Source organism: Pinus tabuliformis, chromosome 8, assembly GCF_031772625.1.
Source record: "Pinus tabuliformis cultivar Carrire ecotype Pingquan chromosome 8, CPIR1, whole genome shotgun sequence".
NCBI classification, from domain to species: Eukaryota; Viridiplantae; Streptophyta; class Pinopsida; order Pinales; family Pinaceae; genus Pinus; species Pinus tabuliformis.
The window spans coordinates 189670219-189690686 of record NC_142294.1 but is presented as its reverse complement, the minus strand read 5'-3'; positions in this window follow the sequence as shown (position 1 = coordinate 189690686).

Here is a 20468-nt window from a genome sequence, read left to right as displayed (position 1 = left end):
ACTGATTCACCCCCCCTCCCAGTATTATTTCCAACATTCACTAACATGGGTCAACCAATGTGCTAATGGATGCATTAGAAATATCACTTTACATGTGTTGGCCCATGCACTATTTAGTTGAGTAGGAGTAGTATTTTTTTTCTTGTCTTTCTTTGTTCGCATGCTTTCTTTGTTTACTTTTCTTATTTTTTTCCTTTCCTTTCTTTCTTTTCTTTCATTTACTTATGTCCTTTTCTTTCTTATTTGTTTTCTTACCCATAGGTTTAGTTTCTCATGAAACTGTGTGTGGCTCTCAAGACAAGCAAGGTAGAGTACAAGAGGAATGTTCGTCTCTCTTTATGAAAAGCTTGTTGTGTTTATTTGATGATAACCTGATGGAAAATACATTCTATTCAGATTGAATAATGGTGAAAAAATAACACTTGAACTTTTAACTAGTACCACTTACTCTAATCGGTTATTTTGGGTTAACCCTTGTCATCTCAATCAAGTAGAGTAAGGTGATGAGGAAAACCTTAATAAGTATTGTCAAAGGTATATATAACATACTTCTCTGAAGGGACAAACTCTTTTGCTCTCAATAAGTCAAGATCCCTCTTCCGCCTGTGAAATAAATAAGTTCCTATGCACGGTTCTTTGAAAAATAAAAAATAAAAAATGAAAAATAAAAAAATAAGAAAGGTGAAATAAGAGAAAGGCTTGATGCGTAGAGAGGTCATGCAAGTAACTCTGCCATGGTACTCACCAGGCTCATTGGCAGCAGAGCGATGCTTGTGTCCCTTCATGACTCCGTTGGGGTACTGTCCAAGGCTACTGGCAATGGAGCAACACCAGAGATGAAACTAAGAATCTGAAATCTATATTATTTGTGCACCAATATACCTCTCATCCCCAATCGAAACAACTCAATTGACTTTGGCTTGGTATGTGCATTGACCGATCAAGAGAATGGTAAGGACTATTTCTTTAACTCAAGCTAAGTGCCAAAGCCATGGCGATCAAAGAATCAAATAATACTTTGGGAGGAGTTAGACTGACTTTTCATGAACAAGGTGATGAGCCCCAAATTTGGTAACATTTTGGGCTCATTTGGCCTAACTACCTTTGCTCAATCCTTCATTTTTCATAACTTATGCATCATTTTTTAGTATGTTTATGTCATTTGTATGAATAAGGGCAGTCACTATTCCTAGGTGGCTAACACGTGCTCATTTCAGGTTTTTTGACACATGTTGGAGCAAAACCGAGCAGATAAGGGCTAGGAGACAGCCAAGATGGGGTTGAGGATTCATAGGAGGGTTGTCCACAACATTAAATGGCCTTCCTCAGGATCTTCACCCCCAACTCCGAGCTCCAACAGCCACCACAACCGGATCTAGAAGGCAGCCAAACGGATTTTGAGGAAGCAGCTGTTCACTCCCAGTTTGGTCAGCCAAGTCCCATAGATTTAGGAGGCCAGCTTGGAGCCTCATGATGTATAAATGATAAGGCTTTAGCCTTCGAAAAGGACTTTTGAAACATGGTTGCACATTCTGCACTACGAGCTGATAGCTTTGTTTTTGCTCTTTTGTAGCCATCATTGGCATACTTCTTGACTAATGATTATTATTTTTTAATGAGAAGCAGTCAGATTTGATCTCAGCTCTGAGTTTCTAAAGGAGCCATAGCTCTCGGGGTTGGGCCCAACCTGAGAGCCTATGGCCTCCTTCTTTTGTATTGATATCTTTCCTTTCAGCAATATGGTTTTCTTTACATGCATTTGAAACGCAGTTTGTTGAGTTAGATTTCGTGGTATGGTTAAGTAGGTCATTGTTAGAAGATAGAGTTGCTCCAGATGTTTAGAATAGAGTAAAGAGATTAGAATTGATAAAATTCCTAGGAAAGGGTTGCCTGCACTCTCATTTTCACCTCTTTCTAGGGGCTGGAATTGCAGACAGTGCTACCCACCAAAAAACATTAGTTTGCGTACTCATGCAATCTTTGGTGCAATATTTTCATTTGTAGAAGTTATCCATGCGCTCAGACCTCTTGGAATGTTTCTTTGCTTCAGTACCATACATGGTTCTCTTTAGAAATAACGTTGCTGCTCATTGGTTTCATTAAACAGTTAGGACAGATTAGGAATATTTTGATTATGTGCAAGACGTGGATGATTTGGTTCAGTTTATATTGTGCAGTGCATCTCCATCATTCTCTCGTCCTTCTAAGCCTCGTCCAGGCCAACTGTTCATCTCCCAATTAGACCCCTTGTCTCACAACTACTCTACTGCCCATGTCATCCTACCCTTTTTGGCCTTCCATTCCCTCTACCCTCTTTAAGCCAAACTATCTCTACACACCCTCTCATCACCTCCTCTCTCTGTCACTAAGTCATTACAAACCCCTCTCCTACCTCCCTATCCATCCATGCAGCCTCTTCCACTCACCCATCATCTAGAATCCAATCGTAGAACATCCTGTAGGAATTACTGAACATCCTGTAGAAATTCTAAAACATCCTGTAGAACCCCTGCAGACTTCCTGTAGAAGGTCATAAACGCGGTCTCTTGGTAGCCAAACTTTGTGAAACTCTCTGGGAGGATGTTAGGGACTCCTTAGACCCTCTTTGAACCTTCCCGACCTCTTCCAATAATTTCTCCTCCATGATCCGCCTCTACACAGTAAGAAGCCAGTGACAAGCACATGCATGATAATTCTAAATGACTTATTCAAAAATACAAAAAGATGTTTTCTTCAGGTAGAAGTAGTCTAGACACATGCATCTCACCTTCATAGAAGTAATGGCATCTCTTTCAGTAGCTTTCATTCCCATCTTTGCATCAGTAAGACTAGCTGGTAGAATTAGGGTTTGCTAGGGTTTGCGTTTCTTGTTGGCTTTCAGATCCTTTATGCAAGTAGATTAGCTTCCTTTGAGTTAGCTTTCGTCCATCAGTTAAAAAGCTTCTTCTAAGAGCTCATAGAAGTTGGCTTGAGCCTCTAGCGGACTTGTGCCAGCTGACCAAGTGACAGCTGTGGCAAGAGCTAGTACTTGTGCATACAGCACCGTCGCTTCCAAGTTTGTTATGAACTACCGGGTTGATAAAATTAAAGAAGGAAGCTCCAGGAGTTGTAGCATTGTTGCTACAATACTGGAGCCCACCATCTTTTTGGTGCCGTTGCCGGGGAAGCGTTAGAGTATTGGTGATTGTTGCTTTTCTTCTATTTTCCTACTCTCGCCTTCTACTAAGTAGTTTATTTCACTTCCATTATGTAATTTCCTTTCCGCAAAAGTAGCATAAACATTTCCCGCTTTCATAGATTAACATTTCAATTCCACAATTTCATTTCTGCAAGCGTAGATTAGCATTTCAATTCCGCAAGCGTAGCCTAGCATTTCATTCCTGCAATTTCATTTGAGCAAAATAGATTAGTTCTTTCATGCTTTCATTTCAATTCCACATTTCCATTTCAGCAAGATAGTTAGTTGCAGTTCAATCTGTTTCAGTTTTGCAGGTACCAGAAAAAACAAAAGCAATCAAAAGTCTTTCCATTTCATGCCTCTTAGAAATCGAGATAAAACAGACAAATTCTTACCCAACACCCCCACCACATCACTGAGTCACCCTTCTCTCTTCTTTGGTGACAGTGATCCAGAAGAACCTACAGGCGAACCTCCTGAGATATACGAAGATCCTATAGCAGAAGAAGAGTTAGAGAACACTCCATCTGAAGCTATGGCTGACAATAGGGGAGAAGATGAGAGAATTGAAGGTGCCTTCCCCATCCGAGAGACCAATGGAGACATGAAAATGAAGAACATAACTCCCTCCGCTTTACCTCACTTCCATGGACTGACTACTGAAGACCCTGATACCTTCCTGTTTGAGTTTGTCATCCTTTGTCGAATCTATGACTATACCGAAGATGAGCAAAAACTGAAACTCTTCCCCTCTACACTTAAGGATGCAGCATTACGCTGGTTCATGGGCTTACCTGGGAACAGTATCACCACTTGGGCCCAGATGCAACAGGCTTTCAATACCAAATACCGGGACTACTGTAGGTCTAAGGAAGCCAAGGGAGAAATCTTTCAGATGACCATGGGGAATGATGAGTCCTTAGAATATTACTAGGAAAGGTTCCAACTTAACTATAAACGGGCCAGGTGCACACTTGACCCTGAATCTCTCAAGTTGGTCCTGCTCCGAGGAGTCCCTGAAGACCTCTTAGATACCCTTCACATGCTACCTAGAGGAGATATTTACCAACTACCTTATGAGGATATAAAGACTGTGTTTAGAAACCACTCCAGGGCAGCCCGGAAAATAGGTAGAGGAAACCTCCTCTCAGCTAGTATTCCTTTCTCCAAACATGAGTTTGCAAATCAATTAGAGGACCTCAAGAGTGAGGTGAGACAAACCATCACCATGCAACTTGATACATTCCAAATCCAGCAGAAGAAAGAGGAAGTTGAGAGGGCTTTGGCTATCTTCTGCCCTAGGTGTACAAGGAAACACCCTAAGAACGAGTGCCCATTACATTCGGTTGAGGTATGTTTTGTTTGTGAGGAGGACCACCCCACAAACCAATGTCCAACCTTACCTGGGCATAAAGCCATGTATCAAGGGACAGAAGCGCCCACTGAACCTCTCTATTTCCTCAACAAAAGGAGGCCACATGGACCTAGACCTTACCAACAGGGGATGCAAGGGACACCTCAATCTTATTATAGCCCCAACCAATCTGCTCCTATGCCTTCCTGGGGTCCCCCTGCTCATCCTTCCTGGTCTGTGCCTCCTCCATAGTCTTACCTGCCTCAATACCATACTCAGCCCACTACTCATTCCTTTCACTCACATGCCCAGCCACAGCCTCAGTGGAATGCACCTCAACCGGGGTGGAGGCCCCAATACAATACTCCTCCCGCCATTTTGCCTCCACCACCAGCTCAACCACAACCATTACCTCCTGCTCCTCCAAGGCAAACCCAAATGCCTGCTCAACCAAACCCGAACCCCAACAACCGGCAGGCCCAGCAGGTATATACTGGGGAAACATCATGCCCTACCTATGCTGTGGAGATCCAGGAGATCAACCTGCGATCTGGAAAGAATCTTCTGGATCGCCAACCTCCTCCCCCAGAGGACGAGGAAGATAAACAGGAAAGTGAACCAAAATCCATTCCACCCTTTCCTGAGAGACTAACGGCCACCACACAACCCAACCCAGAGGAGGATGAGCTTTTGGGAGAACTCAAACAGTTGTGTGTGAGAATACCACTTCTCCAAGCCATCAAAGATGTACCAATATACAACAAACTGGTTAAGGAAAAGTGTTTTAGACACCCAGGCAGGCGAAAGAGAGATGCTTTAACCATCAATGTCATAGGACAACTATCTAATCTTATGTTGGGGCAAGTCATCTGCCCAAAGTATTTGGATCCTGGGAGTCATGTAGTTGATGTCCACATCAATGGCACCATCATACCACACACATTGATTGATCTAGGGGCTGCCATTAATGTGATGACCAGGGACACCATGCTCAAACTCAACCTTCAGGGTTCCTTGAGAAAGACCTCGACAGTCCTGCAACTAGCAGATCGCTCCACCGTGACTCCCAAAGGGATTGTAGAGGATGTCTTGGTCTCTGTTGACTCTTGGGAGTACCCTGCAAACTTCTTGGTTCTGCAACCAAAGGCAAAGCATACTGGATACCCCCTTATTTTGGGAAGGCCTTGGTTAGCTACTGCAAATGCTTACATAAGCTGCCGCGCAGGAAACATGACCATCAAAAATGGTCCTATGTCCAAGCAGCTAGTCCTGTACCCTCCTGCCCAACCCTCATTAGAGCATGACTTGCCACTTTGGTTGGAGGAAGGAGAAGAGGATGAGGTGTACTCAGTACCCTTGTGCACCCTAGACACCACTAGGGGAGGCCCCCCAACCGAGGATGATTTGATTGAGACCTTGATCCAAAATCCACCTCCCAGTGCATTGTCCTTAGAGGAATTGGTGGAGGATGCCCAAGCCAGAACCTTAGTGGACCTTTGTGTGACCAACCCTGTCGCTCCCAGATTCAAGAATGTGGAGTTCGGCCCCGAGAGAACGTTAAAGATCAGCTCCTCCCTATCTTCGTCCCAGGAAAAGGAGTTGTGTAGTCTGTTGGCCAGTCATCTAGATGCTTTTGCTTGGAGCTATAAGGAGATGAAAGGAGTACATCCTTCGGTCTGTACCCATCACATCTACATCAAAGAAGATTGTAAACCGGTTAGGCAACCCTAAAGGAGAATGAATCCAGCCCTTAAGGACATCGTCAAGGAAGAATCGCAAAAACTGTTGGATGCCGGATTCATTTACCCCATCTCGGATAGCGAATGGGTGTCCCCTCTGGTGTTGGTTCCCAAGAAAAATGGGAAGTGGAGAATCTGTGTGGACTACCGAGAACTGAAAAAAGCCACCAAGAAAGACCACTTTCCTCTACCCTTCATAGATCAAGTGTTGGATGGAGTGGCAGGAAAGAAGTTTTTCTCTTTCCTGGATGGGTTTAGCGGGTATAACCAGATCCAAATCAGCCCGGAAGACCAAGATAAGACCACCTTCACTTGTCCTTGGGGTACCTTTGCTTACCGAGTTCTTCCCTTTGGACTATGCAATGCTCCTACCACCTTCCAGAGAGCCGTCTTGAGCATCTTTTCTGAGCTGGTCCATGATTCGGTGGAAATCTATATGGATGACTTCACTCCTTATGGGTCCAACTTCCAGGAAGCATTGTCCAATCTGGGAAAAGTCCTAACCAAGTGCATTGAGATGAACCTGTCCCTTAGTCCTGAAAAGTGTGAATTCTTGATGACTAAAGGGACCGTGCTAGGACATACCATTTCTCGCCAAGGGTTACAGGTGGATCCTAACAAAATTGCTCTCATCAAGAAGGTTCCACCTCCTCAGAAGATAAGAGATGTTCCAAGTTTCTTAGGTTTAGCAGGGTATTATAGGAGATTCATTAAAGACTTCAGCAAGCTAGCCTTGCCATTGTTTAGCCTCTTGGCAAAAGATGTTGAGTTTAAATGGACTGACGATTATCAGAAGGCTCTGAATGAATTGAAGGATAAGTTGGTGTCTGCCCCAATCTTGAGAGGTTGAAATTGGGCCCTACCTTTCCACATCCACACTGATGCTTCGAACAAAGCCATAGGGGCAGCCTTAGGACAAGTTGAACAAAAACTTTCGTACGCCATATACTTTGTCAGCAAAAACTTATCCAAGGCAGAACTGAATTATACTGTCACTAAGAAAGAATTCTTAGCCGTGGTCCATGCACTAAACAAGTTCCGGCATTATATCACTCGCTATCAAACATTTGTACATACGGATCATGCTGCAATTAGATATTTAATGAATAAACCAGATGTGAATGCTCGTATTATTAGATGGTTACTTTTGTTGCAACAGTTTGATTTGACTATTGTTGACAAACCAGGTAAAGAAAATGTTGTTGCTGACTTTTTGTCTAGATTGGATTTACCTGCAGGTGAGGATGGAACAGTGGATGACCAGATGCCAGATGAACATCTATTTGCTATCTCAATACTCTCTCCATGGTTTGCTGATATAGCAAAATACCTTGTCTCAGCACAGTTCCCTCCGCACCTATCCTCAAGAGAGAAGAGCAGGATCGTAAGGAAGAGTGCCTCATTCACTTGGATCGGGGGCAACCTGTTCAAGCTTGGCCCCGATCAGATCTTAAGGCGTTGTGTAAGGGAGGAGGAAGTCTTTGATATCCTCCTAACTTGTCATGACGAGCCGTGTGGAGGACACTTTGCAGCCAAAAGGACTGCCTTCAAAATCCTACAGGCAGGCTACTATTGGCCCACGCTTCATCATGATGTCAGAAGGTATATCAGCCAATGTGACCGATGCCAAAGGATGGGGAAACTGACTCTAAGGGACGAAATGCCTCTCCAACCTCAAATGACTCTTGAGCCATTTGAGAAGTGGGGTATGGATTTTGTGGGTCCAATCAATCCCCCTTCGAGGCAAAGGTATTACATCATTGTGTGCACAGACTACCTGACAAAGTGGACAGAAACCAAGGCAATCAAAGCAGCGACAGAAGAAAAGGTGGCCGAGTTCTTAAGAGAAAACATCTTCTACAAATTTGGCTACCCAAGAGAGCTAGTCACCGAACAAGGAAGCCAGTTCACCTCCAACTTAATTGAAGACCTACTCGCTCATCACAAAATCAAGCATAGGACTTCCACCCCCTATCATCTTCAAGCAAATGGGTAGGTGGAAGTCACCAATAGAGCATTGGAAGGGATCTTGACTAAGGTGGTGAGCAACAGTAGAAAATATTGGGCAGATCGCCTGGTTGAGGCCATGTGGGCTTACAACACCACTTGGAAGACCACAATCAGCTTCACACCTTATGAGCTGGTCTATGGGAAGAGAGCTTTGCTGTCAATTGAGTTCGAGTACAACACCTTGAGGATGGCAGCTCAGCTGGACCTGGATCTCAGCCATGCCCAACGAGAAAGGTTATTGTAGCTGAATGGATTGGACGAGCACCGAATGCAGGCCCTTCTCCACTCAGAAGTGGTTCAACTTCAGGGGAAGGTGTGGCATGACCAACACCTCAATGACAAGCAATTTCACCCGGGAGATTGGGCGCTGTTGTATGATTCCAGGCATAAGGATTTCAAGGGGAAGCTGAGAACCAAATGGTTGGGACCATATGAAGTAGAAAAATGTAATGACAATGGATCTGTTCTTATTCGGACCATTGATGAAGAGGCCATCCCCATGCTCGTCAATGGGCATCGATTAAAGATCTACAGAAAACCTCTTTCAAGGCAAGAATTCATCAAAACTGTGGAAAAATCAGTGCTGGTCATAGAGAAGGGTTCTGCCTTTGTTTTGGGCATACCCTGAACATCTCAAAAAATAAAAAAAATAAAAATAAAAAAATAAAGATCCTTGGGTGAAAACCTCTCTGAGGCTCCCAAGGCAGATGGTAGGGGTGAAAACCTCATTGAGGAGTCCCTGCTGTCTTTCTGAAAATGTTTGAAAAAAGACCCTTGGGTGAAAACCTCTCTAAGGCACTCAAGGCATATGGTAAGGGTGAAAACCTCACGGAGGCGCCCCTGCTGTCTTTCAAAAAAAAAAAAAAAGAAAAAAAAAACAAACAAAGAAACAGGGAAAACAGGTTCAAGATTTGATAGTTCATGCAGGTTGCAGGTATTCCATGCAGGAAAAGAGGTCCCTCAACTCAAGGACAAGGGTCCCTACTATGCTACCAGGTGACCTCACCAGCACTCCCTCCAGAAACACTCATCTCTTCCAAGGTCTGGGCATGATTTGATCACAGTTTAGCCTTCTACAGGAAGCTACAGGACTTTCTACAGGAAGTTCTGTATTTCTACAGGAAACTTCCTGTAGAATCTTTGGACGGCCCAGGACCGACTGTGTGGGAGGATTCGAAGCCGAGGTCCAATACGGAGGCATGCAAGCCAATGTTTTTCTCCATCATCCACTGCTGTCGCCTCCTTCTACCACCCCAGTTGCCATGCAATGGAAATACCTACACAGTCAAATCAGAACGTTGAATTCTCAGAGGAAGCGATTCTCAAATGGAATAAAGGATGCAGAGACCCCATGCGCTACTTATCAAAGCCATCCGAGGACCCTGCGACCATGACCGTGATGCCACCGTCTCCACCATTTCGGCATGCACCCGAGGAGGAGAAACTGCTACAGGACATCCTACAGGAATCCCGTAGCAGTTCATCCAGCTAGAGCGTACACCATCAAGGCACCTGCAACGCATAGAGCGGGCACATGCACCATCCGCAGCCAGGTAATAAGTTTCGTAACCAGCAGCAGTCTGCAAGGAGGAACCCCCGTGCCTGTGCGTGAAGCAGCAGCAAGCGGATCCATCACCCTCGTCCTGAAACCTGAAAATAACGTCGCGGCCGCACAGGTAAGTGCCTCACCCTTTTTTCGTCAAATTACATGAACAATACTATAAAATGTTTGCGAGTATGGAAATGAATGGGTTGAGCTAGTCAGGTAGCCATTCAACTGGCCACCACGACCAGTCCGATGGTCTCGACAGATTCGGAAAGTGTTGGTCGTGGCAAGCAAAACAGGGAATGGACACGTGGGAAGCGTCCAGTCGGGGAGAAGCGGTGATCTAACAGAAATGGCGGCGGTAGATATGCAGGGAATGATGCGGCGGTCAGGCAGACTTGCAGTGAAATGAATAGGTGACGTCGTCCAACGGTCCGGCAGGGATAGCTCACCCCCACGCCACGAGTTCCGCAGGGATTCAAATCCACCGGCTAGATCGTCACTCCACTCATTTATCATCAACCGCTTTGCAGTCGAGTAAGCGTCCGGAATTCCCTGAAGCTCGTTACTCCGAATCCTCGGCTTGTTCAAAAGTCTGGTGGTTGAACAGAAGTCCCAGAACCACTGACGCGCTCTCCAGAACCTGTGCGTGACTTCTACAGGAAGCTGCGCTACAGGAAGCTCGCCGCTACAGACGAAACCAATCTATTCACGTCAAAGGTGGCGAATTGGAAAAGGTAAGCCTAAACCTGTTCTTCCCATGCAATTGGTTTGAAGGGTGGCGATGTCGACGTCCTAAAAAAGTAAAACTACAGTCTGAGCATAAAATTGCAAGTGTCGTCTTCCTTTTGCATGAGAATTGTCATCGTAGTATATGCAGGGTTTTCTACAGGATTTGGTTCGTAATTGAGCCCCTCTCAAGGCTCACCTATAGATAGCCAAGAATTCACGAACTGTGTGCTTGACAGAGGCGTAATTCTGCGCTCTGTCTCAAGAAATCCGAAAGGCCCATCTTTTGATACGCACCAGCCACCTCTGGCTAACGCAGCAAGATTTCACCATGCCGAGTGGATTCATTAGGAAGGAACTGACAGACTCAAAGAAGCTACGGGAAAACCCTGAGGTGGTAGAACTGTTTTCTCGTGCACGATGGATGTCGTTCTGCGACAAGCTTCAAGGTTATGATGATGAGGTGGCAGAGGAATTCCTGCGAGCTTTGAAGCCAAAATCAAAAACGTTGGCCGTTGTCAATTTCAGGGGTTTGAATCTCAGACTCACCCCACAGTTCATCAGCAGAGTCACTGATCTCCCAATGGGGGTACCGTGGGATAAGGAGGAGAGGAAACTAGGCCAGAAGGCTAAAAAGGAGTTCTTTCTGTCGGAGGAGCAATTCTCAGAGGATAAGAACGGGGTTCGCAGAGCTAGCCTACAGCCGCTTTGGAGTGAGGTCAGCCTCCAAATTATGAAATATATCACGTGCGAAGGACTATTCAGCATCGTATATGAGTACCATTTCCGACTTCTCACAGAACTGAGGCACCAAATGGACCTACCTTCAGAAAACAAGCTAAGTATTCCTTACTTCCTCCTGCAGTCCATGACTGAATGTGCCACCAAATTACGAGAGGGCACGCCAGACCAGGTAGCCCATCATGGGCTCATTAAGCTCCTCGTGGAGGATGCACTCCACACATACACTGTCCCTCTCTCGTGGGAAGCCTTCAGAAATTTGACTAAGGATGGCGACATCAAAATGTTGACCGAGGAGCTCACTTCCTCCAGCAGCGAGGAGAAGGAGCCAATACACACAGAGAAGAAAGGGAAAGGCCAAGAAACCGTGGCCAAAGCACCGAAGAAAGAACAAAAAGGGAAACAAGAGAAACACCAGGTTTCCGAAAAAGAGGATGACAAATCCACATTGACACCCAGGGAGAAAAGGTTACATAGTAAGGTGGAAAGGACTGAACAAGTCCATGTCAGCGAAGGCACCTCAAAAGCAGCCTCAGCAAAGTCAAAAGGAAAAGCACCCTCAGCCAAACAGGCTAAAATGGTGCCACCTGTTTCTACAGGAAAACAAAAAACGACTTCTACAGGAAGCCAGAAATCAGCCGCTACAGGGCCTTCTACAGGAAGTCCTAAGAAAGGAAAACCAAAGGAGAAGACAGCCGAAATCCTTGCAAGGGAGGCAGCAGCCGTGCTGGCCACCCTTAGTACTCCTCCCAAGCCGAAGGAAAAATGAAAGAGGGAGATCCCTCTGTATTTCAAAGCCAGGAGAAGTGTGAGAATCAAAACAGGCAGGCCCCAACCTCCATCCAGCAGCCCAATTACTATAGAAGACACCTTTACCTCGCCAAGGGAGAGGTCCCCCTCAAAAATATCAGTCACTTATGAGCGGGGGAGCCCGAAGACAACTGCTTGGCAGGAGAGAATGGACAGGTTGGCTTCAAAAAACCCGCTACAGGATGCTGAGGCCGTTCTACAGGAAACATTGGCCCGGCTCAAGGAGACAAAGAGAATGGAGGGAGACGCAGCCACATCACCACTTAGGGAAGACGGAGTAGAGCCACCGAGGGAGGAAGACAAAGAGCATATTCTGGAACCTAGTCCCCAGCCAAGCTTGAGCTCGTATTATAACTTTTTGGAGGCTGGGAAAATTATTCCACAGAAATTCACAGTGCCGCTTTTCTTTGAGTTGGAGGAAGAGAGAGTGAGAACCCACACGTGGATGAAGATAGCTAAATCAAAAGGAGTGGCAGATATAGGCCCCTTGGAGGAACAACTCAAGGAGGCACGAAGAGATTTAGCTATGGCCAAACACGTGGCAAACTGCCAGCGGGTATTCCTACAGGAAGAGAATGAGAAACTTAAACTGAAGCTATAGGAACTGAAGAAAGAAAGGGGCACATCATCAGGAGACACTACAGCAGAACCTCAAGGCAAAGAAGGACTGCAAGCTGGTCTTGGGGAGCTAACCTCGCATCTACAGGAAAGGGAACTGCAAGCACAAATCGAGATACAAGCTCTCAAACAGCAGTTGCAGCAAAAAGAGGCACAACTGGCCTGCATGGCCAGTTGGGCCATGGATGCTCTACAATGTAGACAACCGGCCAAATCTTATGGCCTGTACCTACGAGACCAGTGGCTGCAATTTCAAATTAATGGGTTGGCACAGAGGGGTATCTCCCAAATCCAAGACCCCCAGTAGTTCACAGAGTTATGCAATAGCAGTTCATCAGAGGACAAGGCCAAACTATCGGAGTTCTATCTCCATAATTTGGCCCTTCCTAATGTGACTTCATGGGATCCAAACACAGTTGTAGGAGATATGCAGTTGATGGCATTTACCTCATGGTTGAAGCATGAAGAAAAGAGAGCAGCAGAGGTCAAAGAGGTCATGAACCAAGAGTTACATGAGCCATTGTTGATTAGAGCAGAGCCAGGGGATCCCACTGCATTGATATCGGCCCACCAACACTTAGCCACCAACCCTCAAACTCTATTGAAATACATGGATCAGCAGGCTCAGGCTATAGCACATTTCGAGGATATGGAGCGACTATTAGGGGACAACTGTGTTCATGCTTGCACCCGCCGATGGAACACATTGTCCCACAGCCTCAAAATCAGAGAATATCACACTCCAACTCGAATGAGGGAAGCTCTAGCACGAGTGACCCTCTACAAGAAGTCCATACAGAACCTCCAAGCTAGCTGGATTGGCCTCAAGCTAAGCCCACCTTTGCTTTTAGGATTGATGGAAGGCAGCACAGAAAAAGATGAGCATAAGCAGTGGGAAGAGGTGGAAAGGAAGGCTGGGTTCCATGCCAGTGAGGAGGATACTACTTCAGAAGCCTAGGATGTGAGGGTGGCGGTGAAAGCAATGAAGGACGAGGAGCTGGATTAGCTGCTCAGGGATGAGCAATCATTTTAGCTGGGGGGTGATGATGAGCCCTAAATTTGGTAACATTTTGGGCTCATTTGGCCTAACTACCTTTGCTCAATCCTTCATTTTTCATAACTTATGCATCATTTTTTAGTATGTTTATGTCATTTGTACGAATAAGGGCAGTCACTATTCCTAGGTGGCTAACACGTGCTCATTTCAGGTTTTTTGACACATGTTGGAGCAAAACCGAGCAGATAAGGGCTAGGAGACAGCGAAGATGGGGTTGAGGATTCATAGGAGGGTTGTCCACAGCATTAAATGGCCTTCCTCGGGATCTTCATCCCCAACTCCGAGCTCCAACAGCCACCACAACCGAATCTAGAAGGCAGCCAAACGGATTTTGAGGAAGCAGCTGTTCACTCCCAGTTTGGTCAGCCAAGTCCCATAGATTTAGGAGGCCAGCTTGGAGCCTCGTGATGTATAAATGATAAGGCTTTAGCCTTCGAAAAGGACTTTTGAAACACGGTTGCACATTCTGCACTACGAGCTGCTAGATTTGTTTTTTCTCTTTTGTAGCCATCATTGGCATACTTCTTGACTTATGATGATTATTTTTTAATGAGAAGCAGTCAGATTTGATCTCAGCTCTGAGTTTCTCAAGGAGCCATAGCTCTCGGGGTTGGGCCCAACCTGAGAGCCTAGGGCCTCCTTCTTTTGTATTGATATCTTTCCTTTCAGCAATATGGTTCTCTTTACATGCATTTGAAATGTAGTTTGTTGAGTTAGATTTCGTGGTATGGTTAAGTAGGTCATTGTTAGAAGATAGAGTTGCTCCAGATGTTTAGAATAGAGTAAAGAGATTAGAATTGATAAAAGTCCCAGGAAAGGGTTGCCTGCACTCTCATTTTCACCTCTTTCTAGGGGCTGGAATTGGAGACAGTGCTACCCACCAAAAAACATTAGTTTGCGTACTCATGCAATCTTTGGTGCAATATTTTCGTTTGTAGAAGTTATCCATGCACTCAAACCTCTTGGAATGTTTCTTTGCTTCAGTACCATACATGGTTCTCTTTAGAAATAACGTTGCTACTCATTGGTTTCATTAAACAGTTAGGACAGATTAGGAATGTTTTGATTATGTGCAGGACGTGGATGATTTGGTTCAGTTTATATTGTGCAGTGCATCTCCATCATTCTCTCGTCCTTCTAAGCCTCGTCCAGGCCAACTTCTCATCTCCCAATTAGACCCCTTGTCTCACAACTACTCTACTGCCCACGTCATCCTACCCTTTTTGGCCTTCCATTCCCTCTACCCTCTTTAAGCCAAACTAGCTCTACACACCCTCTCATCACCTCCTCTCTCTGTCACTAAGTCATTACAAACCCCTCTCCTACCTCCCTATCCATCCATGCAGCCTCTTCCACTCACCCATCATCCAGAATCCAATCGTAGAACATCCTGTAGGAATTACTGAACATCCTGTAGAAATTCTGAAACATCCTGTAGAACCCCTGCAGACTTCCTGTAGAAGGTCATAAACGCGGTCTCTTGGCAGCCAAACTTTTTGAAACTCTCTGGGAGGATGTTAGGGACTCCTTAGACCCTCTTTGAACCTTCCCGACCTCTTCCAAGCATTTCTCCTCCATGATCCACCTCTGCACAGTAAGAAGCCAGTTACAAGCACATCCATGATAATTCTAAATGACTTATTCAAAAATACAAAAAGATGTTTTCTTCAGGTAGAAGTAGTCTAGACACATGCATCTCACCTTCATAGAAGTAATGGCATCTCTTTCAGTAGCTTGCATTCCCATCTTTGCATCAGTAAGACTAGCTGGTAGAATTAGGGTTTGCTAGGGTTTGCGTTTCTTGTTGGCTTTCAGTTCCTTTCTGCAAGTAGATTAGCTTCCTTTGAGTTAGCTTTCATCCATCAGTTAAAAAGCTTCTTCTAAGAGCTCATAGAAGTTGGCTTGAGCCCCTAGAGGACTTTTGCCAGCTGACCAAGTGACAGCTGCGGCAAGAGCTAGTACTTGTGCATACAGCACCGTCGCTTCCAAGTTTGTTACGAACTACCGGGTTGATAAAATTAAAGAAGGAAGCTCGAGGAGTTGTAGCATTGTTGCTACAATACTGGAGCCCACCACAAGGTCCATTTAGAGAGTTGGAGTTCTACTAGTGTGTCACCAATGTTGTAGTAGTTACAACCACCTTCCAAAATTTTGCCTTCACTTTGTTTTAGAACCTCCCTCCTTGGAAACATAACAAATATCCTGCATTGGTCATGTACTTGTGTTTATTTGATATTATCTATTTCTTAACAGCTTGTGTTCACTCACTTGTCATGTCGGCCAACCACAAGCTGACCCAACACTTGGTTCACATTTTGTCATTGGACTCTTGGGAAAAATTCCACAATCCTAGAGGGCAGTTTGTCTTCCCCTCAGGAATTGTGCAGAGCAACCCAGAAGTTGCCCTCCACTCAAAAAATGCACATAGTAGGCCAGTTGGCACTGCTCTCTAGAAATGCCCAGAACAGGTCAGTGAGCACTGCTATCTAGAAATGCGTAGAGTAGGCTAGGAACATTGCTCTGGAAAATTGCACAAAGCTAGCCAGCCAGCTAAGGCCACTCAACCTAGAAATAGCGCAAAAGATTTTCCCTCAATGACTGACTATTGCATGTGCCGGTAGGTTGCCCAGTTCCCTCCAGAACTACGCAATCCTTCCTTGCATGTCGGGTAGCTTTTTCTCAAAAAAGTAAAAATAAAAAAAGCATCCCTAGATTTTAGGGATCTATTTTTAGTAGTAGGAGTTACATGCAAAGTCGATTTTAGAAACATCCCGCCAAGTTTTGCTTTTTCCAAAATTTGTGGCATGTGCATCATAAACCCTAAGTTCACTAAATCTATTTAACTGACACCTCAGAGCTCATTATTTACATTAGATATTGGAGCTCTGGAATTCCCGAGGCATCTAGGAACCTTCGACATAGTCGACATAGCTTTTCCGAGTACTTTTTAATTTTCATGTCTTTTGTCACCTTTTATTTCTTGACTTGTATGAGTGTTGTTTTCCTTGTTTTATTGAACGAATATTGTCGTTTTCGATTTTTTCATTGCATTTCCTTAATGTTACATGCATAACATTGTTTCTGCATTGATAGTCGCTGTTGCAGCGACTCTCTTCATGAGCTTCATGGTTTTTTCGTTTGACTGATTTTTGCACTTACCTTAATTTCATGCATCTCTATTCACTCATATCTGCACCAACTTTGCACACACATCCAACTCTTTGCATTTTCAGGTTTCCCTTGGCAGATCTGGGTTGTCTTGGCCCAAATCGTGTTTCTCCCAGCATGCACTGCGTATTCCTGGCAGTAAAGGCTCTTCCTTGCCTCCAGGAATTGTTTAGAGGCTCCCTGTACTCACTCCCAGATGTGCTCTACAAAATCCTGGTAGGTAGTACCCTAGTCCTGCTCACTGGAACTACGCAATGTGCAGTTCCATCTAGAAACCTAGCCTAAATGATATGCGCATTTCGCAGTTTCAGTTAGCGGTCAGCCTCACTGGACTGTGCATTGTGCACTTCCAGTCAGTAGTGAGTTGCACTAGCAGCTGAGTCTACGCAATGCGTAGTTCAAGCTGACAATCTCCCAGCCTCCTAGAGTCAATGCTGTGTAATCTTGCCCAACAATCACTAGTTTGTTGCTTGATTGATTCTCGAGTTGCTTTATGTTTTTTAGTTGACATTGTCTTATCGTGAGCGTCTTCGTTGTCCCCAGGTACCACAACTTTTTGAGAAGCTTCTTAGCAGTACAGGTATCATGGCCTCTAAGAGAGCTGGATCAAAAGACAGAGTTGAAAGCACTACTAGAGATATGGTTGAGCAAGGGTCTATGAGCTTGCCCGTATACATAGACACATACATGTTCATTAAGAAATAAATCAAGATCACATGGCAAGACATAAACACTATTTTCGTAAGCATCTTTGAGGAGAATCTGGAGGACCCACAAGTCTATGTAAATATCCATAATTCAGGATTATACAAGGTTGCATGTAGGTATCCCACCTTCCCATGCATGGATGTGATCCACTAGATTGTCTCATGCATTGATCATGAGATGATGATACTGAGTAGTGTCACTGGAGTAGATATTTCTTCCTTCAGGATGGAATATTATCAGTAGATATACCATTTTCCACAACTAGTGAATAGGATGGATGCACTATTCTACACTCCCAACAGCAGCGTGAACACAAGAGACATCTTGAAGCATTGGGTAAGGGAGCCATCAAAGTTTAGGATGGTACCCAAACAGATATACAAGACAAAGACACTCAGGAAGGCTTACCAATTCTTGGTCATCTTTGAATGTCACTTGTATGCCCAAGGGCATACGGAGGCCTTCCCAGAGAGCTGGGTTCTTATGTTAGATCAGCTAGCAAGTGAAGGAAAACCTTTCAATTGGTTTGACATGTGGGCTCTGAAGCTGAAAGTGCATGTATCCAATGCCTGGATGCCACCCAAGGATCAACAAGAAAGATTCTTTATGTCTACCTCCTTGCTTGATGAAATCTGTGCTTGTCAATAGTTTCCTAGCACGGATTGGGCATGGACACTCCAGTGAATGTTGTGAACATGTATTGCAAGTTTCTCTCATAGTGCATCTACTGAGGAGTCATTGCTAGACTATATGACCACTTCATTTCCTGTTGTACATTATGATCTTTGAACAAGATCCACCTTGCATGCCCCAGGTAGCAATGGAAGTGTTGCTAAACATTGTAGATTGGTACGCCTCACCCGATAGGACCTTTATCAGGATGTAAAGCACGGAGAAGGTTCTACATGTTTTTGATGAGCCTCATCGTTGGGTAATTATATGGGCCTTAATTCACCTCCTAGCCTAGTCAAACCAACTATTCTCATAACCTACTGAATACTTTTGATTATATTTTGTTTATGCGATGAGTTAGAGTTGGATATTTTGATTTTTGGTCTAATGTGCATTTAATGCAGGATTAAAGGATAAAAGCAAGGAATTTTGGAAAAGACCTTGGTCAAAACTTGAATGGGACAAGGGAGAGGAATTGTAGGAGGTAAATCCTCCTCATTTACTGCCCCTCCATTCAAATATTCCTCAATCAGATCAAAGTGCAAACAGCCAAATCATGAGGACTAGAAGGTATCCAAGAAAGTGAAAGATAAAGCACCAGTTTATCTTGAGCTTCGGAGTTGAGCCTCCCTAATTTTCAGGAATTCTTTGGAAACTTCGGATGTATAATTAGAGAGGCCTAGGACTTTAGTAGGATTTGGTTTTTTGATTGTAAAACTCTACTCTATTTTTGAGCTGCAAGAGTTGTGACAGTTTTTGATGCAATCCATGGTTTTGATAATAAAAATGAGTTTTGTTTTGAGCTAGCTCTAAGCTAACTCAGAGGGTTGAAGCTCTTGGGTTAGGTCCCAAGCCTAGCAGCCAAGGATTCTCTTTATTATACACCTATGCTAGCATAGATTCATGGTTTAATTGTTCATTTGCTTAAGTAGATGCATTTCCATTACAACAGTGTAGAGTAGATTGGTTGTATTTTAGTTTGCTTCCATTTGTGCCTTCTTTCAATTAGTAGGCTAGCAAGGAGAAAAAGATCACCATAAGGATGTCAGCAGGTGTCTCGACCTCACCTCCTCCCTCTGGGACCATGACTTGAGGAAGAGACCCTTCAGCAACCCCAAAAACACGGATTTCTAGTTCTTGCATGAGCTTTGGAGTTTGTTATCTTGATTCAGTACTTGGTTCATTTCACTGTCATCTCTTTCCATTACTCTATTTCTGCAATAATATCTCACTCATGTTCTCATTTCCTTCGGCACTTTCTTCATGCATCATGTGGGAAATTGATTCATGCTTTTCTAGTTTATAAAAATGTATCTTGTTGTATAGTTCTTGGAAGACACACGTGTTTTAAGCACTGTACGTACTTCAGGAGGAGGTCTAGACTTCATCACCAGCATCCATCTTCCACCTCATCCACCTCAACCATATTTTGTTCCACCATCACCCTCACTAGTTTTTTTGTCATCTTTTATTGAAATTCCCCTAGACACATTGAGTGAATCTAGCCATCTCTTCTCTTGGATATTGACTCATGAGTGTTCCTAGACCTTCTAACACCCTATCCTACTCATCACACACCATTTCCAAGCTTCCCAACACCTCACAATTAGCTCTCGGCTATATCATGTAGGTTTCCTGTAATTCCTATAAGATCGTACTATAGGTTTCTAGTACATCTTGTAGGTTTTCCTGAAACAGTCTATTTTGAGGCCGAATTGATGGGGAACCTCTAGGAAGTCACAAAAAGGCTTCTAGGACCCTTCCACACCATCCAACCACTCCCTAAATATTCTATCCATCCTCAGCCACCTCCCATCCACCTATCACATCCACAAGAACAATTAAATTTCATGCTTGATTTTACGAAAGAAAACCAAAAATGTGAAAACAGATTTAATTTAGTTTTCTTACTTACACATTAGTATGGTTTGATGCTCTTTGCTTCTGTACCTTGGATAGCAGCATTAAGTTAGTGTTGATTTAGCAATTCTGCTTAGCATAGTTGTTTAAATGGTTAATTAGGATATGCTGTGATTTAGCATTACATATTGTTTTCCTCATTACTGTAGTAGAGTAGCTCTCTTCGAATAAATCCGCTCTTCTTCCATCAAAGAATCAAGCTTCTTCTGGCTTTATAG